Raw genomic sequence first — 27,645 nt, forward strand, 5'->3', positions numbered from 1 at the left:
CATGGCTTGGAAATGTGTGGAGCCGGAATTTTCCTAGAGCCGTTTTCTTAAAGACCACTGCCTTCTCTAGCCCCAGGGCTCCTAGGGGTGTGCTTATCTCCCTGCTCTGGGCTCTCCCTTGCTCTGACCTCCTTAGGCCTTGAGAGGAAGGAGGTGTCAGGTGGAAAGGGCTGAGAACATGTACATCTTCACTGGTAGCTATCTTGGTTCATACCCTCTACTTCCAGAGAATTCCTTTCCAATTGGTAAGTGGGGGTTTTGGTAAGTAATTCATCCAGTGGGATCACATCGTTTATGCTGAATCACTGACTCTGGCAATTTTTGGACAGGGCCTTATATTTACTTTCCCTAATTAAAACTAGTAATGTTAGACCTTTCCCTCCTGAAGTGAGTCACCGAGAGGGAAACCCACGGACACAAACGGAGTTGGTGAATGGGTTTTATTTTAGTTTGGTGGAACGGCCACTTCCGAGTGTTGGCAAGTCCTCAGGAGAGAGTGCCGCGGAGCAGGAGCTCAGAGTTCGTAAGGGCTTTGGCAAGACAAAACAAGTCATCATTTAGTTAACCAGGCATAGTTTACAGCATCGTATAGTGGTCAATCATATTTTGACACACAAACGTAAGATTTGGCAGAGACCTGTCAATTTTAGAGGTCTTTGTCTTAGGAGAAATTTGAAGTGACCAATCATAGGTCCGAAGGGGAGGCGAAGCAGGTGTACAGAAGCGAGAACTTTGCGGTTAAAGGGTGGGATCTAGCAACAGGATCTTAGAAAACAAGTTAACCTTTAAGTTATAATTTATGAGTTACATCTTAGGACTTCCAGAGCTCAATTTCCCAACCCTTAATTGTTCAAGCAGAAAAGGGTTGGAGAGTGAAATAATGGTTGGCATTTTCCCATTAGGGTCAGCTTGACCCAAGGAGGATCTTACAGTAATAAGAAAAACAAGAGAAGCACACACGAAGGCAATACACTGTGGTCAGTATTGCATGAAAGAGGTGCTGTCTTAAATAGCAGCAAAGAGGAAAATGGATACACCTTAGGGTTAATTCTTGATGGAATGAAAATTAATTGCATTTTTGGAAACTTTCTGCTTTCTGCACCCTGCCTACCTGTGCCTTTGTGCCCTTTCATTACTTCCCAAAGTTGTTTGCACCACATTGGCCCCATCCTGTGGTCAGAGCAGCAGGGAGAAGACTGTAAGAAGATAGGATGGGTGGTCCTTTTAGATGAGGTTCATGCCTCTCCTTTATTCATCTATTATAGACATGAGAAATAAACATAAAATCATAAAATGTTAGAAATTTTTCATATTATGTATCTGTCTACTCTCATTTCACAGACAAGGGAATAGGCATAAAAAAAAAAAAAGGAAGTGCCTTGTTAGGTTCACAGTGAGTTAACTGTAGGACCAGAGTTAGCACTCACCTTCCTGGCTTCTTCTTCATAACCCTTTGCCCTGCACTCTGGTGACTCATGAAATAGAGAGGCAGTGGCTGTGTGCCTGGTCTTCTACCAGAGGAACTTATTGTTCCCTCCTTCTGGAACTTCTCCCCAGCCTCTACCTAGCTGACTCATTTCCTGTCTAAGGCAGAATATGACTTCTTCATAGAAAGCAAAGGTTCCAGGCTGCCTTCCACACTCTTCAGAAGGCCTCTGGCTTTCTTGCTACATATTATACATATAATTACCTGTTAACTCTTCTCCCTGCCCTTCAGTGAGCTGCACATGGACATAGTGCCTGACACTTAGTTTATGTTCAGTGGGTATTTGTTGCTTGAATGAATGAATGTGGATTGAGCCCTTAGGTAGGCCTGTATGTTTGAGACACTTTCACAGAAACACATTGTGTGTAGCATGCAGGCATATTAATGTTAGTTTTTTTTTTTAATTTGGTTTTTGCTGTTCAGATAATTCTGGCTAACTAAAGCAAACATGAAATTTAGTGGAAGGATACAGCCAACTCAGAGAATGTGAGAACCAGGCTTGGAAGAAGACAGGAACTGAGCCAGCTCTGGAGAAGCGGAAATGGTAATGACTGGAACAGTCTTACAGCAGGGAGAGCTGGGTCAGGGGCCATGGCTATAATCAGTGAATTCTGCTATTTAAAATCTCTACTGTCACTGTGAACAAGTTTCATGTGTCTGGGAAGGACCACCCAATTAGCTTAAGGTTGAGTCTGCTTCTATGCCCATAGGAGAAAGAGTAGATTCCTCAAAGAAGATCCTGTTAGGAAAGAGGAATGAACGCTGAGCAGCTGAGAAGGAAAAGCAAAATAAGACACATGTCCACCCCATATATATATATATATATATATATATATATATATATATGTATGGACTGCCTCAGGTCTTTCTGTGCTTTCACCGCCTGGGCGAGGTTTTACCCAGCATATTGGGCACTGCTCACATGGGGTACAATTCTACCAAGTTCTCTGCCTTCCCCATGAGTGTGTGAGCCCCTGAGGCCTGGTATATAGTTGGTATATGATAAACATGTGCTGAATGAATGAAAGGATGAATTTTAAATAGGTGAGATGGTCATCATCAGAGAGAGGTCTCAGGATGCCAGAGACAGAGATAATGAGGAAGATATAGGCAGTAATAAACAATTGGCCTCAGGTGTATATTTAGTTTTCAATTATTATCTCATAACAACCTTGTAAAATAGGCAGGACAGTTATATTCCTTGTGTTACCGATAAAGAAATTAGAGTAAATGAATTTATTCAGAGCCACAAAGCTAATTATTTGCAAAGCTGGGATCAGAGTATAGGTCACCTGTCTCCTACCCCAATGCTTGATATAGTGGTTGAATAATTTTTTTCATGTTTTTATTCAAATGTTTTGTGATGGGTGATACATCAGAGATGAATATGGGGTTTTGTAAGGGAACGAAAGATGCTTGAAGACATTTGAACATCACGAGCAGTCTTGGAAATGAAGCTAATGAGAAGTACCATGTTTATGTGTGTATAGGGTATGAGAGCAGAGAGGGTATTGTTTGTGTGTGTGCAAAGTGGAAGATGTAAGGCACAGATTCTCTTGGAAATAGGACTCTGGGAGAGTGAGTAAAGAAATGATGTTGTGGAGTCTTTAAAAGTTCCATGTCTTTGCTCCTATTCCTGAACATTTAGTTGTTTTTTTGTTTTGTTTTGTTGTTGTTGCCGCCATTGCTGTTTAATTATTATATCATAAGAATTTATTGAAATGAATACCTTTGGCTTTGTATTATATAATGTATATAATACAGCAACAATAGCAGCAATGGAAAATGAGAAACAATTATTGAAAAGAGAAACTTGTGTTGGAGAAACAGTTTATGAAAAAGGTAGACTCATTAAACACACATTCACGATACTTTTAGATTGAATAGTCCGGTGTTACACAAGTATTAATGTAGGATGAAAAGCCCTTTACAGAATACTTATGAATACCCTGAGTATGGACACAAGACTTTTGAAGGGGGGCCAAAAAAAGTTCCTTACAAATCCACAGCACTGTTTGGGATCCTATAACTCTCCTGGATTGGGACAAAGTGGATCTTTGCCATACTAGCACATGTGGGTGGGATACTTCACCTCCTTTTGTTGTTAGATGCTCTTGTGGAGGCATAATGTTATGTAAAACTCTGTCATCTCCCAGCTTTGGAAGGAGAAACAGGAATCGTTTCAGTTCAAAAGTTTATTTTCCCATCAACTCATTCTCATCTCCTTGTTTTGGGTTAGACTTGTCATCTTCAAGAATTATTTAAAAATCTAGATTCTTAAGTTATCTGTGAGGATTAATCAAAGATGGAAAAGAAGCGGTTGACACTTTGGCTTTTTCCTAATCTCCATTAGTAACTCCAGCATGCATATCCATGTTGGTGAATTGACTTCAGTGTGTAAGAGAGGAAGGGGAATTACTCAAAAGAAGCAAGAACAATGACTATGGTTAGCCCTAATTCTCCAGGATCTTAGGACAATAGTATGGAGGTTTTCAAAAAAATAAATACAGCTACCAAAAAATATATATAGAGAGCTACCGTATGATCCTATAACCCCACTTCTGGGTATATATCCAGAGGATATAATGGTAGTATCTTGAAGAGACATTTGTACTTCGGTGTTCACTGTAACATTATTCACAATGGTCATTATATATAGAAACAACCTAAGTGTCTGTTAAGGGATGAGTGGATAAAGAAAATGTGTAACACACAAACACACACATATGCACACACTGAAATATTATTCAGCCTTAAAAAGAAGGAAATCCTGCTATTTATGAAAACATTGATGAACCTTGAGAACATTATGCTCAGTGAACTAAGCTAGAAACAGAAAGACAGCTATTGCATTGTCTCACTTATATGAAGAATCTAAAAAAGTCATACTTATAAAAACAGGGAGTAGAATGGGGTGGGAGATGGGGAGATATAGGTCAAAGGGTACAAAGGCTAAGTTATGTTAGATGAATAAGTTCTGGAGGTCTAATATACAGTATGATGATTATAGTTAATAATGCTACTTTATATATTTGAAACTTGCTAAGACAGTTGATAGAAATGTTTTCACCACGCACAAAAATCATAACTATATGAGGTGATGGATATTTTAATTAGCTTAACTGTGACACTCATTTCACAATGTTTACATATATCAAAACATCACACCTATGTAAGTGTATATAATTTTCATTTGCAAATATATCTCACTAAAGCTAGAAAGAAAAAAAAGATTGGAGGAAACCAATTCTCAGTTAAATATTTCTGGAAGTGAGAAGGTGAAGGGAAAGGCAAGAAAGAAGGAAAACCAGAGGCATATGGGAACCTCAGCATGAGGTGGACATGACCTGTAGATGATAGCCCTGGATGGAAAAGGACCCTAAAGAAATCTTCTGCTAGAAGAGGAAGAGAAAATGATCATACTTCAGTTCCATTGGATCCTTGAGAAACTCACCTTCCCTTTAAGGAAGGGGGATGGAAGAATTAGGAAGAGAATTAGGAAGTGTTAGAATTCATTTTTGGCAGCATTTTTGATAATGAGAATGATGATTCTATTCAGAGATTCAACTTCAAAAAAAAAAAGAATTTATATCTCTTGGCAGTAGGGAAGTTTAGTAACTGGTGTAAAGAAGGAAAAATCAACACTTAAAAGTGCTGTTTTACCTTCTCACCTTAGTTCTTTTAGATCTAGTTTTTCTGAGGCAGAGGAGGAAAGTCCCATTTCCCCTAAAATTCTTGCAGACTCTAAATGTAATAGGAAAGGATTCCTGAGATGTATGTTTTGCCTTTCTATAGAGAGAAAAAATTAGCATTCAGCTTCCTTTTTACAAGTCCCATTTTGATCTTTTTTTAATTGCCAGTGAAAAAGTAATGAAGAGCAGTTCTAATTTAGCCACAAAAATCCTACAAATGATAAAAAAAAAAGGCTGAGCTGACAGGTGTGCTGAAAATGGTCATGTCATTCCTCTCACTTTGAGTCTAACTACAGCTAATAATGGTCTAGAGTCATCCTTTTAACTGCTCATGGTGTCTTTCATCTGGAGAGTTCAAAGCCCTTTACAAACAATAAATAATTAGATTTCATAAAAGTCCTTAAAGTAGGAACATGAGAATTACCCTGTACCCATTTTACAGTTAAATAATGGATCACCCCAGGCCCAGAGTTGGCCATGGAAACACAGTCGTCTCTGAGTCCTCTGCCCTTGATTTCTTTCTCATGCTGGGAGCCTCTCAACCCACTGGGAAAAGCCACCTCCACATTCTCATCTTTACCGTCTGCCAGGACCACTGATTTAAGCACCTTTTCATTCCATCTTCCACTTCTTATTTTTCTTCTTTTCCTTGCTTCTTGAATAATCATTGTTTCTGTGCTTTGTGAGAATTATATCTCTAGTGTACCCTGCACTTAATGAATTAGAATAGGACTTCTACTCCTTTCTAGAAAAGTTAATGAATAAATGTTTCTTGGTTACCTCCTATGTCTCTGTGTCTGCATATCAGGGGCCCAAGGACTGTAGGTGCTACTAAGGGAGCATAAAACACAGATCTGTCCTTGTGGAAACTGCAGACAGGTGAAGGAACAGGACTGGGACCCAGGGTACAGCAAAGAGCCAGTACATCAAAGGCTTCTTCGTTTGTTATCAAGTCCTAGGGATCCAGGAATTCCTAAGGAAGGGCTGGGCTCAGACAGGCTTCTTGCAAGATCTTGGGTTTGGTAGCATTTTTGAAGCCTGGGTAAGTAGATTTAGGAGAAGCTTTCCAGGCCCAAGGCCAAACAGTGGCCTGGGATGCCAGGGAGATCGGTTGTTAGGAGATGATAACAGAAAAATTAAAGTTTTTTTGTAGCATGCAGCATAGGCCCCTGAACATGTTAGCTACTCAAAGAAATGGGGTGTTGAACTGACACATGTAATAGTGGGTATAGAGCTCAGCACAGTCCTCTGTTCACAGTGATTGGAAACTCAGTCTAATAACCTGCAAAGAGGAGATTTACTTCCTGTCAGGCAAAGTAAAGGTAGCATTCTCTTAATGCAATTGTTTGTTCTCATTTTATTTTAACTTCACTCCAATGCTTGGGATCTTGAAGCTCGTTTCATGTATGTCAAAATGGAAGACTCTGCTGTATATCAGTATCTTCTCTAAATATAAAGCAATCTAGGCCAGGGTTCATATATATATATAAGTATCCAAGCAAGAGAATTTTTTTCAGGGGGTCTTTGTTCAGTACCAGCTTTGGGGAGGAGATAAAATATGAGCTGAACTTGGGTTTGAATCAGTAGAGAGCAGGGCTTGGGTCCTGGGAGGAATGAAATGAGGATGCACAGTGTGGCAATAGGAAGGTGTCATCTGTAGGAATATGCAGCACTTTGCAGTTTTCAGAAGCTTTTTTTCTATCTACAGTATTTCACTTGATCCTTATGACATCTTTGGAAAGTTAGGCCTCACGAGTTTTATTACCCCAATGTGTAGACGAAGAACATGAGAATGAAGAATTTAGGTTTTCCCTAAAGATGATAAAGCTGTCTTGCAGCAGTGTAGGTCTAGAATCTGACTTTTTACTTTTAATCTGGGGCTCTTCCTGATAGTGCGCTGTGGGGCATCATGGGGCAGTGAAAAGATCCTGCACCAGTCAGGTGTCAGATGATGTTTCTCTTCTTCACTCGAGGAAGAGGGAAGCAGCCAAAGAATCCAAGAGGCAGAGTTGGTCCAGGCTCTGTTGGCTGGGACCTCTCCCTGAGCTGGTATTTTAACAATGTTTCCCTGTTAGACAGAAAACTTAGTGCAGGGCCACGCACACAGTAGGTGTTCCATAAACATTTGTTGATGCTGTGGACTCAGTACAACTGGCTCACAGCAGGCCCACCATACCTAATCGCCTCAGAAAGGACTGGAAAGAGATTGAAAATAAAAATCTCATCAATAATAGAATCTGTTGTTTTCTCTCCTCTGCCCAGGGAGACTTTGGTTCCTCAGTTGCATTTCCAGTATTTTAAGATGGGAATAATTTTCACAGTGGCAGGTTCAGCTGGTGAGATGCTGTTTTAATACGAAGGAAAATGCTAGAATAGAATTTAAGAATATTAAGAAGGGATTTGGTTTCTGACAGAAATATTAGCTGTAAAGGCCGGTATGAAGATTTTAGTGAAATTTAATTAAAATTTAATCTTCTTTCTAATTAAAGTTTCCTTTAATTAAACTTAAAATTAAATTTACTTTAATTGGAGGAATTTAAAGGGTATTACCTTTTGAGTGTCAATCATTTTGAAAGAAAAAAACTATGCCGCTTTGTCTAGTTTAAAATGAGGATTTGTGTCAAATTTCCAGAAAAGTAATAAAAATATTGTATTTAAATAAAAATCAGCTCTCTTTGGTGTTTGGTTCCCCATTTGCCTGGTTCAAAAACATTTGTCTTGAGTTGTAGTTTTTCTTTATGTGGAAGATCTCTGGAGAAGGTCGGGTTTAGACCATCACTGGCCACAATATGACAGTTCTGCATTTCTTTCTCCCCGGGGAGCTGGCTTCCCTTCTGGCGGCATGGCTCTAAGTCTCCCTCATGCTTTGTATGGAGAACCTGCTCAATCCATAAGTGTGGAGAAATGGTTGCCTCCTGTCTTTCTCTGGGGCTCCAAATCCCTTTTAGCTCATTCCTTCCCCAGATCCTTTTTTGAGTGATATATTAGAGTCTTTTCAAGTCCCAAATGCCATCACTTCAAAAACTGATGCTGAAAGTGAGTTAATTTTTCTTCTAGGATGGCTCCCATTTATGACTTCACCATTTCCAACAATAGCATCTTGATCATTTGATAAAAATCTTCATGGTAGCCAGTGCAGCCATAACTTTAGTAGAACCCGATCTCATTTCTGGATTGGTGAGAGTAATAGCTTCTAATAGCCCTGTTCCCCATGCTCTTCCTCATCTACCCTGCATGCTATTTCCAAATCATTAGTCTAAAATATCTCTCTTTGTCTCCTGAATAAACTCCAGACTTCTAACCCTGACATTCAACTCTAACAGTTTGGCTTAAATTTACCTTTTCCACCTTCATCTCCCTTGACTTTGTACTTAGTCTGTTCCCATTGTGCTAGTTACTCATTTGAACATACCTCAAGCCTTATTCCATACCATTGTTCCAGCCTAAAATATTTCCTGTTTCTTTAGGATCCTGATGAAATTCTAAATCATTCACAAAGCAACCCTTATCAATCTGGCCTGGCATGACTCATTGTTCTGTAGCCCTGTAATGTATATTGTGCATACTAATGTTTATATTCTTTATTCATATGTATCCTATATTTGACAGTTTCTGAAGCTTGACATTCTGAAGCTTGAAATCTTCCCATTTGATCACTTGAGTCAGATGTGAAATATGTCATAGAAATACCATTACTCATATTTTATATCTGACTAATATGAGGCTCCAAAAGGTTTTGGCTTCCTGAGGATCTTATAGCTAATGAGTGACAGAGTGAAGCTTAGAACTCAGATTCTCTCTATCGATACCGTTTGCAGCAAAACTATGGATTTTCGCTGTTCTCTTCAAATAGTTTAAACACTTAAGAAGAGAGGGCAAAACCTTTGAAGGATCCAGATTTGAGAGCTGTTGGGACTTGCTGAGCTGGTTATATAGATAATCTTTTGCTATTTTATTCAAAGTAAGTATGACACAAATAAAGATCTTAAAGGAGAATAAATGACTGACTTGTCATCACTAATGGAGAGATATACTCTCAAGAGCATATCTCTCTATTTCCTCCCTTACTCCTTTCCTTTTTTTTCACCTTCCTTCCCTCCCTTTCTCTCCTTCTCCCTTTCCCATATCCTTCTTCTCTCCCTCCTCTTCAATCCTCCCTTTCTTCTTTCTTTTGGAAAAGAGCAAAAGTAATTGCAGTAAAAGAAAGAATGCTGCAGGAAAGATAAGTGATTAAAATGGTAGATAAAATGGATCAGATTTTTAGGACAGTTCTTGTGTAGTTGCTAGGCACCTCAGAAACTGCACTTTTCTGCTTTTGTCTGGACCAAAGAATGGTCTCAGTTGAGGGCAGCCATGGACAAGCTGGATATGCAGGAGGCTAACCACTGTACTTTATGGAATAAGGCATCAATCCAACCAAATAATTTCTCTTGGAGGAATGAATGCTATGAGCACACAAGGTCGGTGGCTTGCCTGAGGTCATGGTGAGTCCTGGGGTAGATAAACTGCTTTCCTTGGAAGTTGGAAGCCATAGGACCCAAAAAGGCTATCCTGTTCCTGAGGCAGTTGCCTTGCTGTCCTGCTTCGCTTTGTGGCCTTATAATAAATGATCATTACAGAACACATCTGAAAATGTCTTATATCTTAAACACTTAGGATCCTGATTATTTCACTTTATGTCTCAAAATTTTTAAGAGTTTTGGATCCAGTACCTTTTAAATTATGATTGATCAGCCTGTTTTTAAGACTGCCTATCATGTACATACCCTTCTAAACATTCCTCTAGTACTTTGGTAGATGAGGAACCAGTAAGCTTTTACTGTAAAAGGCAAGTTAGTAAATAATTTAGGCTCTTCAGGCCCCACAGTCTATACTGGAACCATTCAATTCTGTAAGTGACTACTTACAGATAACTTTGTACAGTATAGACAGTACAAAATGAAGGAGCATGACTGAGTGCCAATAAAACTTTATTAGTGGACATTTTATTCAAAGTTTATACATTTCATATCATTTTCACTTACTCTGAAATATTATTCTTAAAAAAATTTTTCAATTTTACAAATGTGAAAACCATTCTTCAGCCACTGGCTGTACAAAAACACGTGTTAGATCAGATTTGGCCTCCAGGACCTCACTTTACCATCCCCGCTGTCTCCATAGATATTGTGCTCTTATCACACTGGGTCAATTTTATCCCTGGGGATACCTCTTGTTTTCTTACTTCCACATCTTTGTTGATGTTAATCTCTCAAACTGAAAAATATTATCCTCAGCCGGGGTTTGTTGAATGGTCTGCTTATTTCAAAATCTAGCTCAAATACAGAATTCAGATTATATTCCAGATTTCCTATTATTGAGCCATACTAGGAATAGGAAGTGGTGAAGACTTTGAAATCACACTACCTGGGTCTGAGTCCTGGTCTCACTGCTTACTAAGCCCATCATCTTGGGCAGCCTAATCTTATTAAAGCTCATCTGAAAAATGGAGATAATAACAGTCCTCAATTCACAGTTCAAAGGGCTATTGTAAGGATAAAATATTATAGGCAAGTAAAGAGCTTAGCACAGTACCGGACCAGGATGAAGCAATCTGTTCATGTTAGCAGTTGTCAACTCTGTGTCCTGGGTCCTGTGCTTAATGGTATACTGCCCTTCTGCAGTTTATAGAAGAAACAATTTTACAATGAGAATAAACTCAATGCAATATTCTCTGTTTTAGCTAGTGTCTTCATTCTTATGTCTAATTTCTTCCACTTGGTTTAGAAATAACTTAAAAGAATAAATGTATTTTTCCTTCCCTTCTCTATGCTCACCTCCACAAAGGAAATGTTGTAATTTTCTCCTTTCTATGTTTCTTTTTTTTTTTAATTTTAGGTTTGTTATATGTGGTGATAGAATTAATGTAGTTTCTTCCTTTAACAAAAATTTATGCTCTCAGAGTCTTATCCTACCACCACATCTTGGTTTGAGCACTAGAACCATCAATTTATATCAACCTAGTTCCAGGAATAATGTTGGTTTATTAATTCTTTCTGTAGAGTATAGAAGCAGGGCCAGGAAGCTGCAGAAAGAATTTATTTCCTGTCACTTGTCTTTTGATAAAGTGTAAAGAACATCAGGTAATTAGGAGTAGGAGGGTAAGATTTTTTTTTAATTTAAATTTACTTTAAACCATGTCAGATACAAGTTGGAAACCAGTTTAAACTTTTTGAATTCAAATGTAGTTTTTCATAATCAAAGATCTTTGCTTTCTCTGGTTACTTCATCTATCATTTCACTCATTCAGGGCATTTAATGAACACTTAGAGTTCACCTTAGCTAGGTTGTCTAGGGGAAAGAAGATAAATGAGTGATAGTCATAATTAACTCTGCTAGCTTCCAGGCTACTAGTAATGAGAGTACAGAACCATACAAACAATGAACTATAACATCAGGCAGAGTGAAATGCCCTGGGTTAGGCACACAGCCACTGTGTGTACAAAGGAGTAGCTAATAGTGATAGTCCAAGGTGAAAAAGCTCAAGGGAAGTTAGATATGTCTGAAGACTAGCAAAAGGGCTCCCCCAGTTAGTTGAACAGCATAAATGTGAATATGTATGGGAATTTCAGGAAAACAACAACAACAGTAACAGTGGTTCATTTGAAAAGAGCAAATAATCTCCGGAGGGATATGAGAGAGGAGACTGAGAAATCTACATCCACCATAGAAAAGCTCACTGCATCCTTCTTTGGAAGAAGGCAAGGACACCCAACTAAAGATGATAATGATGTTTTTAATTCAGAAAATTTTCAGAAAACATTATTTATAGAACTATATGTGGACGTATGAACATTTCTGATAGTAATTTCGGTAGTAATCTATAGGAATTGTGATCACCAAAAGCAATTTCTAAGAATGAAGCATACATCTTTTAAAAAGCATTGTCAAGTTCTCCCTCTCTGCTTCAAGCCAAAGAATCATAGAAGCTTAGAATAGGGTTGGTAGCATGCAACTCTTGATCTTAGGATCCTGAGTTCAAGCCCCATTTTGGGTATAAAGATTAATTAAAAAACAGACAAACTTGGAATAGAGAGGAACCACAAATGTCCTCTGATTCAATATATCTAACCCTGCATCTGTATTATGTTGAAGGAAAATTATCATAAAAGTGTGTATGTAAAATATTTATTCAGGCTATAGCTAATGCAAGGACCCGGTAGATTTGTGATTTTTTTGCATAACTTGAAGACATGTTCTCCCATATTCCAGGCCTCTATGCCTGTTGCCTTCACTTTATCCTAAGTGGCTTGTTGTCTGGTTAACTAGTGATAGAGTCAGGATAAGACTCTAGAAAGATTCAGTCAAATTCACCTTTCACTAATCAGAGATTTCCCATGTGTTTAGTATTGTACCAAGGCTCTGATGCCCATGGAAGATATGGTATGCTTGCCCTCAAGGGGTGTGTGGCTTGAGTATTGTTGCTTAATGGGTTTCGTTTCTATAGTATGTTATCTTTAAAATTTCATTATGAGGACTCATTACTAATTAATGATATATATCAATAAGTGTTAGGAAACATTGGAAAATAGGCCATGGATTTTTTTTTTTGAACCATGGGTTTAGTTTGTGACCAGGGCCTTCATATACAACACTTCAGTTAGCACACTATTCTGCCTCTTGTGCAAATGCCCTGCCTGAGACTTCAAGGGCAGCTTTAAGCTTTATTGTGGCTCACCACCAATTCCTGTAAGGGGTGCTTGAGCAGGAGTATTACTTTTTTTCCTCACCTAAGATCACTTTTAGTGTTTGTATGTTGGATTTAAAACAAGGTACAGGAGCAGTGTTGAATTGTCTTAACAAGGCTGGGTGAAGCTTCTATGGACTTAGGGATAGACAATAAATGAAATTCAGTGGAAAATCACTTCTAAGCAATGATTGAATCAGCAAATTATGCTGTGGTGGAAATGGCATGGGGCTAGATGCTTAATAACCTAAATTTTTTTCTTCAGTTTTGAGTTTGTTTATATGAATGGTGGTATATCAAAATTGTGAAGAGCGTGGTGCCCATGAATGAGACCAGTGGGGTGCAGATTGGAGCTCTGCTCCTTACTAGCTGTATGGCCTTTTCTTTGATGTCTCTGGGTGCAGGTTTCCTCCTCTATAAATGGTTGTGGTTTGTGTAGTAGTAGTGCTGGCATAAGAAGCTAGCTAACATATGTGAAGCACTTAGCCCAATGCCTGTTGCATGACATCCAAGAAAGTTAGCTCTTGCTATGTGCTATTGGATTTTGTGACTTTTGGATCTGGAACAGTAGCATTAGATGGGTTTTAATTCTAGCTCTGTGACTTGCCAATTGAAAGATTTTAGGTAAATATTTTTCCCTTATATGTCTAAACCTCAGCCTCTTTGGTAAAATGAGGGAAATAATTGTTCTGAAGATTAGATTCAATTTCTCAGTACGTTCTCTGACACATGATGCACAGTGATTTGTACTCATTTCCATTTTCAGTAACATTTGATGATAGTGATTTTGGACATTTTCATGATTGGCTACTATGTGGAAGGTTCAATGCTAATAGTTTTGAGGAGCTAAGTATCTTCTGTCCTCAAAGAAGTGATCACCTAGCTAGGGAAATACAAATACAAATCACTAACAGTATAAATTTAAAAAAAAATTTTTTTTTAATTTTTGAAAGAGAGACAGAACATGAGCAGGGGAGGGGCAGAGAAAGAGGGAGACACAGAATCTGAAGCAGGCTCCAGGCTCTGAGCTGTCAGCACAGAATCCGACACGGGGTTCTAACCCACAAACCATGAGACTATGACCTGAGCCAAAGTTGGATGCTTAACTGAGTCACCCAGGCACCCCCAAATTGTTAATAATATAAAAGGGGTATGTCCTGCAAAAGATTGTTATGAAACAAGATATGATTAACTTCAGTTGTCTGATGAGTTCATATATAGCAAAGATACAGCAGAGACCTGTGATTATGAAATAAATGAAGACTATCATAGAGATGTATTTTTGGAAGATGACAGCAAGCCAATTTTACCCCTCACAAGTGTCAGGAATTCTTCATCTCGTACAATCTTTATAAGCACTATATTGTAAATGGAAAATGCAGTGTCTTAAATAAAACTGTATTTAAAATTGGGACCAAAAAATGTACAAAAAATGAATAGCAGCTTTCCACCTTGCTCAAAGTCTGAGAATGACAGATGTCCAAATGGGGAAATCTGCTCTTACCACGCGCTGACCAGATTGGGCACTGACCAAATTGAGCCCTTTGAATAGAATGTTACTTCCAGTTTATTTCCGACACTTTGTGGGTTCATCGTCAATGACCTTGCTGCTGTAGTTCTTACCATTTCCCACAGAAACCATCTTGCTATCTCATCGACTCTTGGTTAGGAGCTCTTCCTTTGCAGTAGAGCAGATATTTACCTTCAATCTCATTTCATTGTTCTGACTAATACTCTCTTGGGTGATATGGAACTATTTTTTCTCTTTTGGGACTTGTGATCTTTCAGTATTTGCCCAAAGTTCCCTCCCCAACACTATCACCCCATCTAGATAACTTAGCTCTGATATTAGTATAAATATTCCCAATTTAAATGCTAAATCAGTAGGTTATTTTTAAAGACTGTGTGCTGGGAGAAGTGAGGAGGGAATAAGAAAAGGGTGTTGATTTAGAGGAGCAGTTTGTGAGCCTGCAGAGGTGAACGACTGTGTGTGTCTTGGTGAACCACCTGCCATGTTCCTCGGCTGGCGAGGAGGGGAGAAGTGGCAGTCGTCAACAAGAGACCAATTAAGTCTGACCTCTTCATCGGCATAGGTCCTGGCTGTGGGTATCTGAGCCAGGAGGTGGCCTCTAACTACCTCTCAACCTATGCCACTGGTTTAGAAGCTTCTCTTCTGAGATTAGATGAAGGTGGGAGTGGAGGAGCATGCTGGAAAGACAGTGTGGTTTGAGAATGGTTTTCAATAACACGGCCCCCTTTGGAAGCAGACAGTGAAGATGAGTAAAACCTTTAGGGAGAAAAGCAAGCAGAAGGAACTGGGAGGAAGGAGTGCAAGGGAGCAAAGTAGGCATTGCCAATTTGTTTAAGAGAACATGAGGGAGGAATTTTCAAGGACAAAGGGTGAGAAGCAAAAGGGGAAACAAATATGGACCCTGAAAACACCACACACACACACACACACACACACGCACGCACTCAGGGTTTCTCTGATATTCTGTGTAGCAGAATTGACAGGTTCTTGTCTGCAGGCTCCCTTTGTCATCCTGAATCTATTAAACCAGCAGTTGCGAGAAGACACTCTTCTGGTGTGACAGTGTTAATGATTAAGGACTTTCTTGTTGAGTTTAGCTTTCCTGACAAACTGGTGTTATGATAATTAAATTCACACACCTCCTTCCTACCCTTCAAATCACCATTACATGAGGTTATTATTATTATTTTTTTTCTGTTTGCTTCAGTTGCTCTTGGCACTTCTCCCCTTGAACTCCTTCCTCTGAGAAAATTTTTGCAGGAATCAGGATTTTATTTTATTTTTCCCTGAGAAACTATCTTGTTTTCTTAGTCTGGCTAAACAGAAGTTGCATCGTTGAATATTTCCACCTCTGTTGTGCTAGAAATTTCTCAGGCTGGCCCAGGCACCTAGTGTCAAAGGTGGACATTGTGAAAGGCCACTACCAAATTTTCTGAAATAATATGTCTTGGCTCTAAGAGCTTCAACCTCATCATTAATTAGTTCTGCGTCTTGACCCTATTGAATAGGCGTGGTATAGCATAAATTAGTAGGAATGATTGATGTTGTAATTTTAAAACAAGGACCTTACCTTCTAGCTATTCCATTTTTCAGATTTATTTATAAATACTTTCCAGCATGTTCCTTTTGATATAATGACAATGGTTTCTATGAAGTCCAAACCTTTTGGGCTCCTGGCTTGTGCTCATTGAAGTTCTCTGCTTTCACTAAGTTTATCCCACTTCTACTCCCTCTCAAGTTCCAAATCAAGGTCCACCTCTTCTAAGAAGCTTTCTATGACTCCTTATTTTTGACAAGTCATTCTAGATGACCTTCTCTATGTGTCTATCTATGTATCTATCATCTTTCTCTTTACCAATTAAATAGACTGTTTTTTAGAGCAGTTTCATAGCAAAATTTAATGGAAGGTACAGAGAATTCCCATACACCGTTGCCTTCACACATGCACCCCATTTATTTTTCATTTATTCAGAACACTCTTATATTTTTATAGTTTTTGTGTGTGTTTAATGTTTTAAATTTTTATTTAGTACTTAGAGGGGGTTGGAGAGAGAGAGAGAGAGAGAGAGAGAGAGAGAGAGAGAGAATGAGAATGAATATGAGAATATCCCAAACAGGCTCCACACTGCCAGCACAGAGCTCAATATCAGACTGAAACCCACCAACCGTGAGATCATGACTGACCTGAAATCCAGTCAGTTGCTTAACTGACTGAGCCACCCAGACACCCTGTGTGTGTTTAATTTTTATCTTTTCATTACGGAGGGTAGGGGTCTTGTTTTATCTCGGAGTGTTTTGGGTGATAGTAGTGCTCAAAAATGGCATGTTGGTTGATAACGCCATTATTTTTACTTAGTCGTGGAAAAGGTAAAAATTGATGATACATTTCTTTTTTTATATCTTTATTTTTAGTGTTTCTTATTATTGTTTTTATAATATAATAGAAATAATAAGCACATGAGTAAACATTCATAATGTACAATATCTCCAACCAGATTTAGTCTCAGGGATACACCAACCTGGCAAATCATTTGAAATAAAAGGCTGTTTTTAACAAATGCATCTAGTACACAAGAAACTGTGTAGTTGGTTTTCTTTAGATCCATCCATCCTTTTCCCTTCTTCTGGAAAAGGAACTGATGTTCCACTCATGTTAGAGAGATGCCTTTGTATACCAATGACTATGCCAAATGAAATGAAAAGTTTCAGAAAGTCTTCTTGATCCCTGCTTCCTCACCTGAACAGATCGCTTTAATCTATTTATGCCCAGAGTGGAGGAAAACTCACTCATCTGGGAACCTATGACTAAGGGTATTGAAAGGAAACTTCAATAATACGATGCCCTCACAAGGGTAGGATCAGAAATGAACTAATTTTAAATCTTATGCTCCTAATGGGGAAAAAAAAGAAATTATCCAGACAACTCTGTTTTTTCTGAGCAGGAGTTTGTGAAGTAAGTCCTTAAAATCACATCTGTTCACCTTATGTGACGGGAAGGAGAGGCGACTTCTGAAGCAGGGTGATTGAAATGGAAATACATTCAAATAAATGGACTCTGGAGCTCCACTTTGTTCTAAATAACCTCTACTGTAAGTGATCAGCTTATTTGAAAGTATGATGGGTGGGCTATCGGGGCAAGGCTGTATCTGATTTTTTTTTTTTTTAATCATTAGTCTATCTTCCCTTTTTATTCAACCTTTCGGAATAAGGTCTTACACTCAGGGCAGAATATGGGGTGGGGGAGCTGAGCCTTCAAAGGACACTCTGCATGTGTTTCTAATGGGTTTTCAAGTGCATTCTTCTCCCCTTGGACTATGTCTCTTTCAGAACACCTAGATTTAAAATTTGCTGTATTATTGCTAGGTGGTCAGAAACCAAGGAATGCCATAAGTATTCCTTTGTATGTAGAGGAGAAGAAATTAGATTTTATTTTTTAATCAAGAAAGCCATGTGCTCAATATCATGCAGCACTAACAGTTGCACCTTGCATAGTACAACTAGCTACCATGGGTATCTAAGTTGCATGGGAACGAAGGATCAGTTACAATGATATGTACATTTTTGCATATGATCAGCTCAGATTTTTCTTTTATAGCCTCTGATTACCCTTTAAATTAGCCTCAAGTTTTATTTAGCTTTATCTGTACATTTTCCCTGTTAACTGAGTTGCCTATTCTATACTTTTGCTCACTTGAATGAGTGGCCTTTTTTTCCATTCTTTCAAAAAGAAAGGTGAAGAAAAATTTCCCCTTTATTGAAAACCTGGTATATTTGAGGCATTATGTTTGGGACTTTTCATTCTGCATCTTATTTTATTCTTTTACTGACCTTAATAAAATATTACCCTCATTTTATAGTCAGGAAATTTGAGGCTTAGAAAGGATTGAAAGAATTGTCCAGAATTATATAGCTTATACATGGTGGTGTCAAGATGCCAATTCTCTATCAAGGCTCAGCCTTGTCATCCTTTTCCCCCTAAATCTGATATATATTTTATTTATTCATGGATTCAGCTACATTTTCAGTTTCTGGACAAAGCTATTTATCTATTCTTTATCCTTTCATGGTTTCTTCCCTTCCTTCTCCCTCTTCCCTGTAAATAATAGGCTGGTGGCACAAAATTCTAACAGTCTAAAAATCTAGAGAGAAAGTTTCATGTCTCTTTACCTTCTTGTTCCATTCTTTCTCCTATCTCTTGAGGTAACATTTGCAACATACTGTGTATCTCTCTGGACAGTTGTCTGTATACTTAGGCTTGTACTAAAACACATGCATATATTTTTCTGCATTCACACCTACATTTATAGTTTGGACTGGTATTTTTCCATAAATGGGATTATACTACATATATTGTCATGAGACTTGATATCTTTCACATAAAGTATCTGTTCTAGCTACTTAGCTCCATAACAAATAATCCCAGAATTTAGTGGCATAAAACAAGCATTTATTATGTTCCTAGATTCTGTGGGTCAGAAACTTAGAGAGAACACAGTATGCAAGGTATGTCTCCACTTACCAATGTCTGGAGCTTAGAGGACTTGAGAGATGGAAGCTGGAATCATCTGGAAGTTTATTCAGTCATGTGTCTGAAGGTTGATGTAATTATTGATTGGAGACCTTAGTTCCCCTCATGTGGGTGTCTCCATCCGATCTCTCTGTGTGGGATAGTTTAGGCTCCTCTACAGAATGGTGTTGGCTTCTGCCAGAATAAGTGTACCCCAAACCACAGAGAGCCAGTAGGATGCTGTATCTTCTTTCATGACCTTGCCTGGGAGGTCAGTTTCACCAAACACTGCAGTCATAATTCCACCCAAATTTAAAGAGAAGGAACATGGCCCCATTTCTAGGTAGGAAGAAAGTCAACGTTACATTGGGAGGTCACACAGTGTCATTTCCACTCAACTCTATAGTCATAATTCCATCAAAATTCAAAAAGAGGGAACATAGTCCCATTTCTAGGTAGGAAGATAGTAAGAGTTACATTGGAGAAAAGCTTGTGGGATGGGAGATTTTCTTATCTTCATGTAGGAAGACAGCAAAACAAACCATCTGCTACAATTGCTTAGATGTATTTCCAGATCAGTCTGGAGTCCTGTACAGTGTTCTGTTAAACATGTACTAGAATTTATTCGACCTTTTGCTTATTACTGGGCATCCAGATGGCTTCCTTTTTTTTCCTAATATAAAAAATGCAGGAATAAATATATTTTTAATGTAATTTTGGGCATCTGTGTATTTCTGTAGTTTTTGTATCCTAGAAATAGAAATTTGGGGTCAAAAGGTATACATATCAGTGCAAAATTGCCCTCCTTAAGAGCTGTTCTAAACTTTGCCCCACAGATAGATAGATGGCCTGTATCACTACATCCTTATGAGGGTGTATATTGATTTTTGTATATATGCAGTGAAAAACAAATTCTAGTGGTTATTTTTAATTTGCATTTACCTGGCTACCAGGGAGATTGAGTATTTTCATCTGAATTTGTGCTTATTTTTAAAAATTTTAAATGTTTTTTTAAATTTATATTTGAGAGAGAGGATAGACAGTGTGAGTTGGGGAGGGGCAGAGAGAGAGATACACAGAGTTCAAAGCAGGTGTGCTTATTATCTCTTAATATAATTTAGCCATTTTTAAATTATAGATTGAAATAATTTTATATGTTACAGATATTAATCCTTTCTTTGGTTACATATGTTGTACTTGGCTCTAATTCTGTTACTTGTCTTCTAAATTAGTTTGTATATCTTTGTCTTAAGAGAGTTTATAAGTTGTATGATGTAGTCATATGCAGTCATGTAGGTTGTGATGTTCTTCTCTATGCCTTCTGAATTAATCTTACAAAGGAAAATCTTTCCTACCCCAGTATACTTCTGTATATTCTTCCAGTGTTCTTTATGGTTTTTTTATATGTACACACATGTATGTATATTTTTAAATTTTTATTTATTTTGAGAGAGAGAGTGTGAGCAAGGGAGAGGGGCAGGGAGAGGGAGAGAGAATCCCAAGCAGGCTCCATGCTCAGCTCAAAGCCTGATGTGGAGCTCAATCCATGACTGTGAGATCATGATCTGAGCCAAAATCAAGAGTTGGACACTTAACTGACTGAGCCACCTGGGCATCCCTCTTTTTATATTTATTCTTTAATCAGTTTGCATCATATATAAGTGGGAAAAGTAAGTAATCAGAAAAGACCTCAAGTTTGTATCTATTGGTACATGTTTTTTCTCAACTCTTAAATGTTTAAAAGCTTCCTACCTTGACCAGCTATGTTCATGCCATTTAATACCTATTTTTATTTTCTTCTCAGAAATTAAATTTAGTGGTTAGAATGGGAAGTTCTTTTGCTGATATTTTTAAAGGTTAGGGATATTGGCATTTTTATTTAGAACATGCAGATTTTTATTTTTATATTTTTAAAAAGTTTTTGTTTAAATTCCAGTTAGTTAACATACAGTGTGATTTTAGTTTCAAGTGTTCAATGTAGTGTGATTCAACACATCTACACATCAATCGGTTCTGATCATGGCAAGTGCGCTCCTTATCCCCATCATCTATTTCACCCATTCCCCCCACCACCTCCCTTTGGTAACCATTTGTTTGTATAACATGTAGATCTTTATAAGAAGCTGGCTGGAAGAGGGTATGGTGTCCAAGTAAAGAAGGTATTCACTAGTACAGGAGTAAGACGTCTGCCCATCAACCATATGCTTTAGGTCTGGATTCTCTTTTACCGAGTTTGTGCTAGAAACAGAATGTCCTGATTTCTATTCTGTAATCTCTATTTCATTGTTCTGAATTTTCCTTTCAGTTTTTTGTTTTTGTTTTTGTTTTTGTTGTTGTTGGATCAGTGGGCCCTTGGGAGAATCACAGAAAAGTTTCTAATCAGGGTCAAAAGCTATTTATAGTAGGACCTTTAAAACTGGAACTCCATTTTGTTGAATGTGACTGTCATTTTACCAAATAATCTTGTGAGCAATGTTGTTGTCCTTGTCTCGTAGGAAAGGTGGATCCACCTTCATAAGCCATACTCATGCCTTAGTGAAGCTTCTCCTCAGGGAAGGAAGAAGGCGAAGTGGTAATCATAGCTATGGGTCTCTTAGTACATACTTAGTACCTGCCTGAGGGTCCATAAATACTTCCAATACCTTTGTAAAGTTGCCATTAATGTCCTCATTTTCAGTTCTAACAACCAAGACTCAGAAAGTTAAGTAATGTGATCAAGTCATGTAGCTAGAAAATGCCAGAGGTAAAACTCCAAGTCACATCCGACTCCAAAGCCCACTATGTTACACATTGCTTGTCCTACTCATGGACTTGGAAATTGTTAACTCATATTTATAAAAATAAAACCAATATGTAATACCTACTGAACATACTGTTTTAAGCTTTTTACATTACAATAACTCATTTAATTTTTACAAGGTAACCAAGAGAGAGTGTTATTATCTCCATCTGCAGATGCAAAATCAGAAATTATGTAGCTAGCCTAAATTTTTCTAGCTATAAAGTAGTAGAGTGGGATTCCAAGATAATATTGTCCGAAATTAAAAATGTATTTAATAGAGTGGATTAATTCATGAATTACAGCTCTGTAAACTATTATTACAGAGATGTTGATCTTGAGGCTATATTGTTATACTGTGTAACTATTACACTTACTGCTCCTCCGAATGCCCCACAATGCTGTTCCTAGAGGCAGAGTTCTGGCCTGGATGGATGCATTATGTCAATGTGTACATTATTCAGTTCTGAAGTTAATCATAGACTTGAACAGAGGAGTCTGGTTAACTCACCCACAAATCTGCCTCATCTTGAGCAGCAGGATTCTCACCCCTTCTGAAGCATCTAATTAATCTGCCTGGTCTTCTCACCGTGGCCAGATGAACACAGCCTTGGCAGAGCAGAGAACCACCTCCGGCCTCTTGGAATGCAGGGAAAGAGACAGGGCACCCTGGAAAGGACTTGTTTGGAGGTCAGCAGAATTATTGGCAAGCAATTTCTCTAACAGAGGGAGGGAATTTGGAATTCAAAAGTTTCTCCATTCTAAGAGTGCACACATTTTAAGGAGGTAATGTCCAGTCAGGGCTGATGGTTCAGATACCCCATTTATAGCCTCAGCATGGGAAGTGCCCTGAGGCAACACTACTGCTGTCAACTCAACTTGTGAAAAAAGCTGTAGAGAAGCAGTTACAGAATGTTGCTTCTGGGGAAATATCTCCAACTGTAGACATCTGGTTCTGGAATGAGTGCCCACAGAAGGAGAGCTGTGAGTCAAGGCAGCGACAGGAGCCATTGTGCTGTGGCCCTAGCCCCACATCCTTAGGATCATAGACTTTCAAAGCCAGAGTGGCAATAGTCCAGAATTCTCTACTTCCTCTACTTGGAGAGGAAGAGAAGTTCTGAAAAATCAGAAGTTCAAGAAAAATGAATAGGCTTTACAAGTTTACATAGGGATTAAGTGGTAAAACTAGACAGGGGAACCAGCAGATACTCAATAAGTACTTGCTGAACTAGCAATTTTAATAAATGCATCTTGTAGAATCAACTCTGTTCACCATCATTCTTTCATTGTTTAAATTATTTGAACCCTACTAATTATAACGTAACAAGTATTGGTATTTAAAATCATGGCCCTGTGAAATAACAAGGCTGTGAAGTATTATCTGATTTGTTAAAGATTAAATTATATCCAGCAAAATCTCTGGGTCAAAATGTATTATTTTTCTGAAGATTTGTAATCCCTATAGAGCACAAAATAATTCAGTTAATCAAAGTCTGATGAATTGAAACAGACCATTTCAAGCAAATTTTGCAAACAGTGAAGTTTGTTAAATCCTAAAGCTGTATGTGGGATCCTCTGTTGGATGGATGAACAAGATGGAACAAATATGGACACCTTGTACCATATTCTTTCTTATACAAAGAACTTCAGGTATAATCTTAGTTAAAAAATAATAATACATATGCCTTAATTGGTTTTGATACAAATTTTGTTCTAACAAGGGCCCAAAATAAAATTAGTTCAAAGCATATAGAAGTCTATTTCTCCTGTACAGGAAGGGCCAAGCTGGTCTGGAAGTTTTAAATCAGTAAAGCTATAAGGTGCCTAGAAAGGTTGAGAAAAGTCCATGTGGTTGAGAAATATTATTGGGAAAGATTATTTTGCCACTCTCACCTACAAGATGCCTCCTTCATCCACGTATTTCAAGCCAGCTGTCAATATTTTCATTACTTCCACAGGAAGGGATTTTACCCTTTTCTTAAGGGTACAGCCCAGAAGTTGCCAACGTCAGTTGCATTAGTGTTCCATTGATGAGAACTTTGACATGTGATTGGGAAAGGTAGTCCTAATTAGATGGGCCAGTTGCCCTGTTGATACTTCAAGTGTCCTATAAGAAGGAATAAACAGATAATGAGAGATGATTGGCAGTCTTCCCTATGAAACTATTACATAAGAGTTATAGGTATTTCTTTTTTTGTGTCATTGATAGCTTCTGAGAGTAGGCCATATAGCTGTCTGTTAGCATAACAGAGATATCTGTGCAACTGACCCTTGTTCTGGTTCCATAGTATTGAATTCAAAATGTACTTGGAATAGACTATAATATCATAGAGGCTGAGAGAAATACATGAAAAACTGTGCTTTAGTGTCTGCATTGTCCTGATTGAACCTAGGCAGATGTATAGGCATGGTGTATAGGCATGACGTATGATTGCAGAGTGTATCTAATCTAGCTGATGTGGTCTCTGGAAAGGATCCAGGCTCTTTGTATCTATCTGCTCTTATGACTGACTGATGGGACTCTCATTCACTCAGGTGTCACTACTCATGGTTGTGTACTTTATTAGTTGAGGGTCTCACCTTATACTCTGTTGCTGAGATCTCTTCTCTGGTTCCTGAACATGGTTACTTTCTTTTGTGTCCTTTGGCTAAGTGTATTACTCAGGGTTCTCCAGAGAAACTGAAACCAATGGGATATCTACATTGGTTTGGGATATATCTCTACGAAGATATATAGTAAAAGAGTAGATGTATAGATAGATGTATAGAAAGAAATGAGGAGAGGTGTCATCTGCTATCTGTAAGTTGGAAGTTCAGGAAAATGGATGGTATAGTTCTAGTCCAAACCTAAACACCTGAGAACCTGGGGGAGCCAGTGGTATAAGTACTAGTCAGTCTAGAGGCCCCAAGAGCCATGAGTTATAGATGTCCAAAGGCAGGAGAAGATGGACAGCCCAGCTGAGGCAGAGAACACATTTGCCCTTTCTCTGTCTTCTTATTTTATCCAGGCCTTCAGGGATTGGATGATGCCGACTTGCATTTGTGAGGATATCTTCTTTACTTAGCCTACCTATTTAAGTGCTGATTTCTCCTGGAAACACCCTCACAAACACACCCAGAAATAATGTTTTATCAGCTAGTTGGGCATCCCTTAGTTCAGTGAAGTTGACACATAAAAAATAACCATCACATTAAGTAAATCTGGTCTGATCCAAGTGGTATCTGTCAAATGTCAATCTCCTTCATCAAGATTTTTTAGGTTCATTCACACAGGTTTTTCTTTTTACAAAAGAGTTGGTAGGAGAGAGCTTACAGTGTGACTTATTAAGGACAGCCATGAGTTTGGATGATCCTAGGATTATCTCTTAGTTTCTCTGTGGAGCGAACTTCTACATAAACTCCAGGAACAGGAGCAAGTTTGCCGAGTGAGTCTGTACCCTTAGTATTTAATACAGGATCTGTCATAAAATTAGAAGCACAAGAAATATTTGTTTATTGAATTTGTGGTACTCAAATATAAAAACATCTAGAGAGGCCATTCTGGAATAGTATAAATGCCCTTTTAATACAATTTGTTTCTCAGTGAAAATTTAACTTCAGAGACCCTAACCTTTCCTTAACATGGATGTTGGATTTATCACTTGTTGGTCTAAACTTTTCCAGAAGCTATTTATTGGAGTAAGAGTTTTTAGTGTTTATTGTTTGGAAAACAATTTAAATTAACTGAGTGCTGTTTTTACCCCAATGTTTAGACAGTGATGATATCTGAACTCTGTATGAATAAATCAGAATTAAACCAACTAGTATATTCTAATCAATGAATTTTCATTGGGAAAGACTTTTGAGAATGAACTCAAGCCAGTTTAATGCCTTGGTCAGTTTTCTATAAAGTTAAGTCTTTTACTTGTTTCTTATTTTCTAATTCTATTTTATTAAAATTATTTACTTTAGGATCAATTCTCCATGTGTTAGATTTTAATAATGATTTGATTCATCCATCATTTATAAAAAAATTCTACAGTAATGCTTCTGCCAGTCTGAATTTTCTTGTATGGCAGTTATTTCTACCATGTCCAATTTTCCTGGATCAGATTCTTCATATCAACATTTGGGAAAGAAAATTAGACTCTTCTGTCAATTTTTAGTCAATAGCACAATTTCAATAATGTTATGGCCATTGTCAGTTGTATTTTGCAATGATTGTTTCTACTGAGGGTAATTTTTCTTGGTCAATTTTAGCAGCTTGGAACTTATTAACATGGTGAGATTTTTCAGTTGTTTTTTCTTTTAATTTTGATGTGTGCCATGTTAGCCTTTTTAAATTTTACCTTTGTTATTATTATTTTTTTTTAGTTTTTATTTTTGGAACAAAACTCCATAGTTGCTTAAAGGCTTTATATGGTTGAATCAAATGATGGGCTTAGAATGGCAGCTAACCTCATCTACCTCACCTAGGAGTACCTACAGTTCTGATGGAGAGATAGAGGCAGTCTTGTACAAGGCTCACGGTAATTACTGCTTTGTGAATTTATGTTTAGCTATCCCTGAAGACAAAACTGGGACCAGTAGAACCAAGGAGGCAATTTTATTAAAAAAAAAATCTATCAATTAAAATGGTGCACGTTGAAATAGAGTTGGTGAGCGTTTTCCTAGAACTTAAAAAATTGGGTAGAAATCTGTCAGAGATGCAGTTGGGTTTTCTATATGTTCCTTAAAAAGTCTGTATCAAATAATAACATCAGTTTATTTTGCATATGGTTTAAGGGCAGATTTGAGTTTGCTCTCAACCTCCATCTTTCTAAATTATAGACAGCTAATTCATTGAATCTATTTTATTTTTAGTTCTTTCTCTTCTCTTCTACTTCGTCTTGCCCCAGCCAAACTGTTAGGTTTGGGTTTCTGAGAATGCCACACCTTCTACTTGTACTATGTCTACTTCTGCCCCACCCTTCCCTTGGCTCTTCTGTTCTTGACCTTCAGAATTCTGCTCACCTCCCAGCAGCTCTGAGAAGTCTGCCCACCCTGGCCTTCTGAAGGCAGGCTAGGTACTTCTTCAGTGTCATTCAGATAGTTAGGAACAAGTGGAATTGGATCATCTGGATGATTGATTGATTTTCAGACGTTTTATTATGAATGTATTGATGATGTCCAAATAGACAAGTATAACATACTTTGCCAAAATTACACAAAGAATTTTGTGTGGCTTAAATGAGGCTTACTATGCAATCCTTCTCTAAGGGCTCCCATACTTGTTGAGGAATCAAAATATATCTTTGTAAATGTTTAGAAAAATTCTAGGACTCTAATTACCCAAGTATTCTATAGGTGTTATAAACAAAATTTGGCAAAGAAGTTTAGGGAAAAAGGATTTGTGTTTGCGAGTGTTATAAAATAAGGTTTACTAGAAGAGGTAAAATTACTAATTATTTAGGCAGCTTTGATATGTACTGTATTTACTACAAATTAAATTATTATTTAGGGCATCCTGCCAGTGTTTTGATTTAAAACTTATCTGTGAGTTGTAACAGAATAAGCTGTTAAGTTTTCAGCTGGCCTTTGGCATATGAGTCAATCACCCACAGCAAAATCCTCTTTTTACAAAAGATATACTAGTAAGTCTAGATTGTAAAGAAAGAAATTGAGGAAGTATGACTAGAACTCTGGTCTGGAGAGGTCATGGTTGAATCCTCAATTGCCTGGGAGAGCTCAAAGAACAATAGTGAAGAGAAATACCAAGCAGTATTAGATTTATTCATTCATTCCTATTGCAAATATTCAGTGAGTATCTGTGATGTGCCAGGTGCTGTCCTAATTATTGGGAAGGAAGAAATGGACTAGACAGGCACAGTTGGGATTTTTCATGATTCTAAGTGGAAGAAGCATCCACATTTCCCCTTGTTCTTATCACCTATTTATAATACTCA

The 27,645-nt window shown here is 37.8% G+C and overlaps 1 long non-coding RNA gene across 1 annotated transcript in view; it reads left to right on the forward strand.

The window, feature by feature from the left end:
- The first annotated feature begins 1,932 nt into the window (after window positions 1-1,932).
- LOC115277904 overlaps window positions 1,933-27,645 on the forward strand; it is a 208,414-nt gene continuing 182,701 nt past the window's right edge. Inside the window, exon 1 of the long non-coding RNA XR_003902573.1 lies at window positions 1,933-2,030. This is a non-coding gene — a long non-coding RNA (uncharacterized LOC115277904). The remainder of the gene's footprint in view (window positions 2,031-27,645) is intronic.

This window comes from Suricata suricatta, chromosome 14 (genome assembly GCF_006229205.1).
Source record: "Suricata suricatta isolate VVHF042 chromosome 14, meerkat_22Aug2017_6uvM2_HiC, whole genome shotgun sequence".
NCBI classification, from domain to species: Eukaryota; Metazoa; Chordata; class Mammalia; order Carnivora; family Herpestidae; genus Suricata; species Suricata suricatta.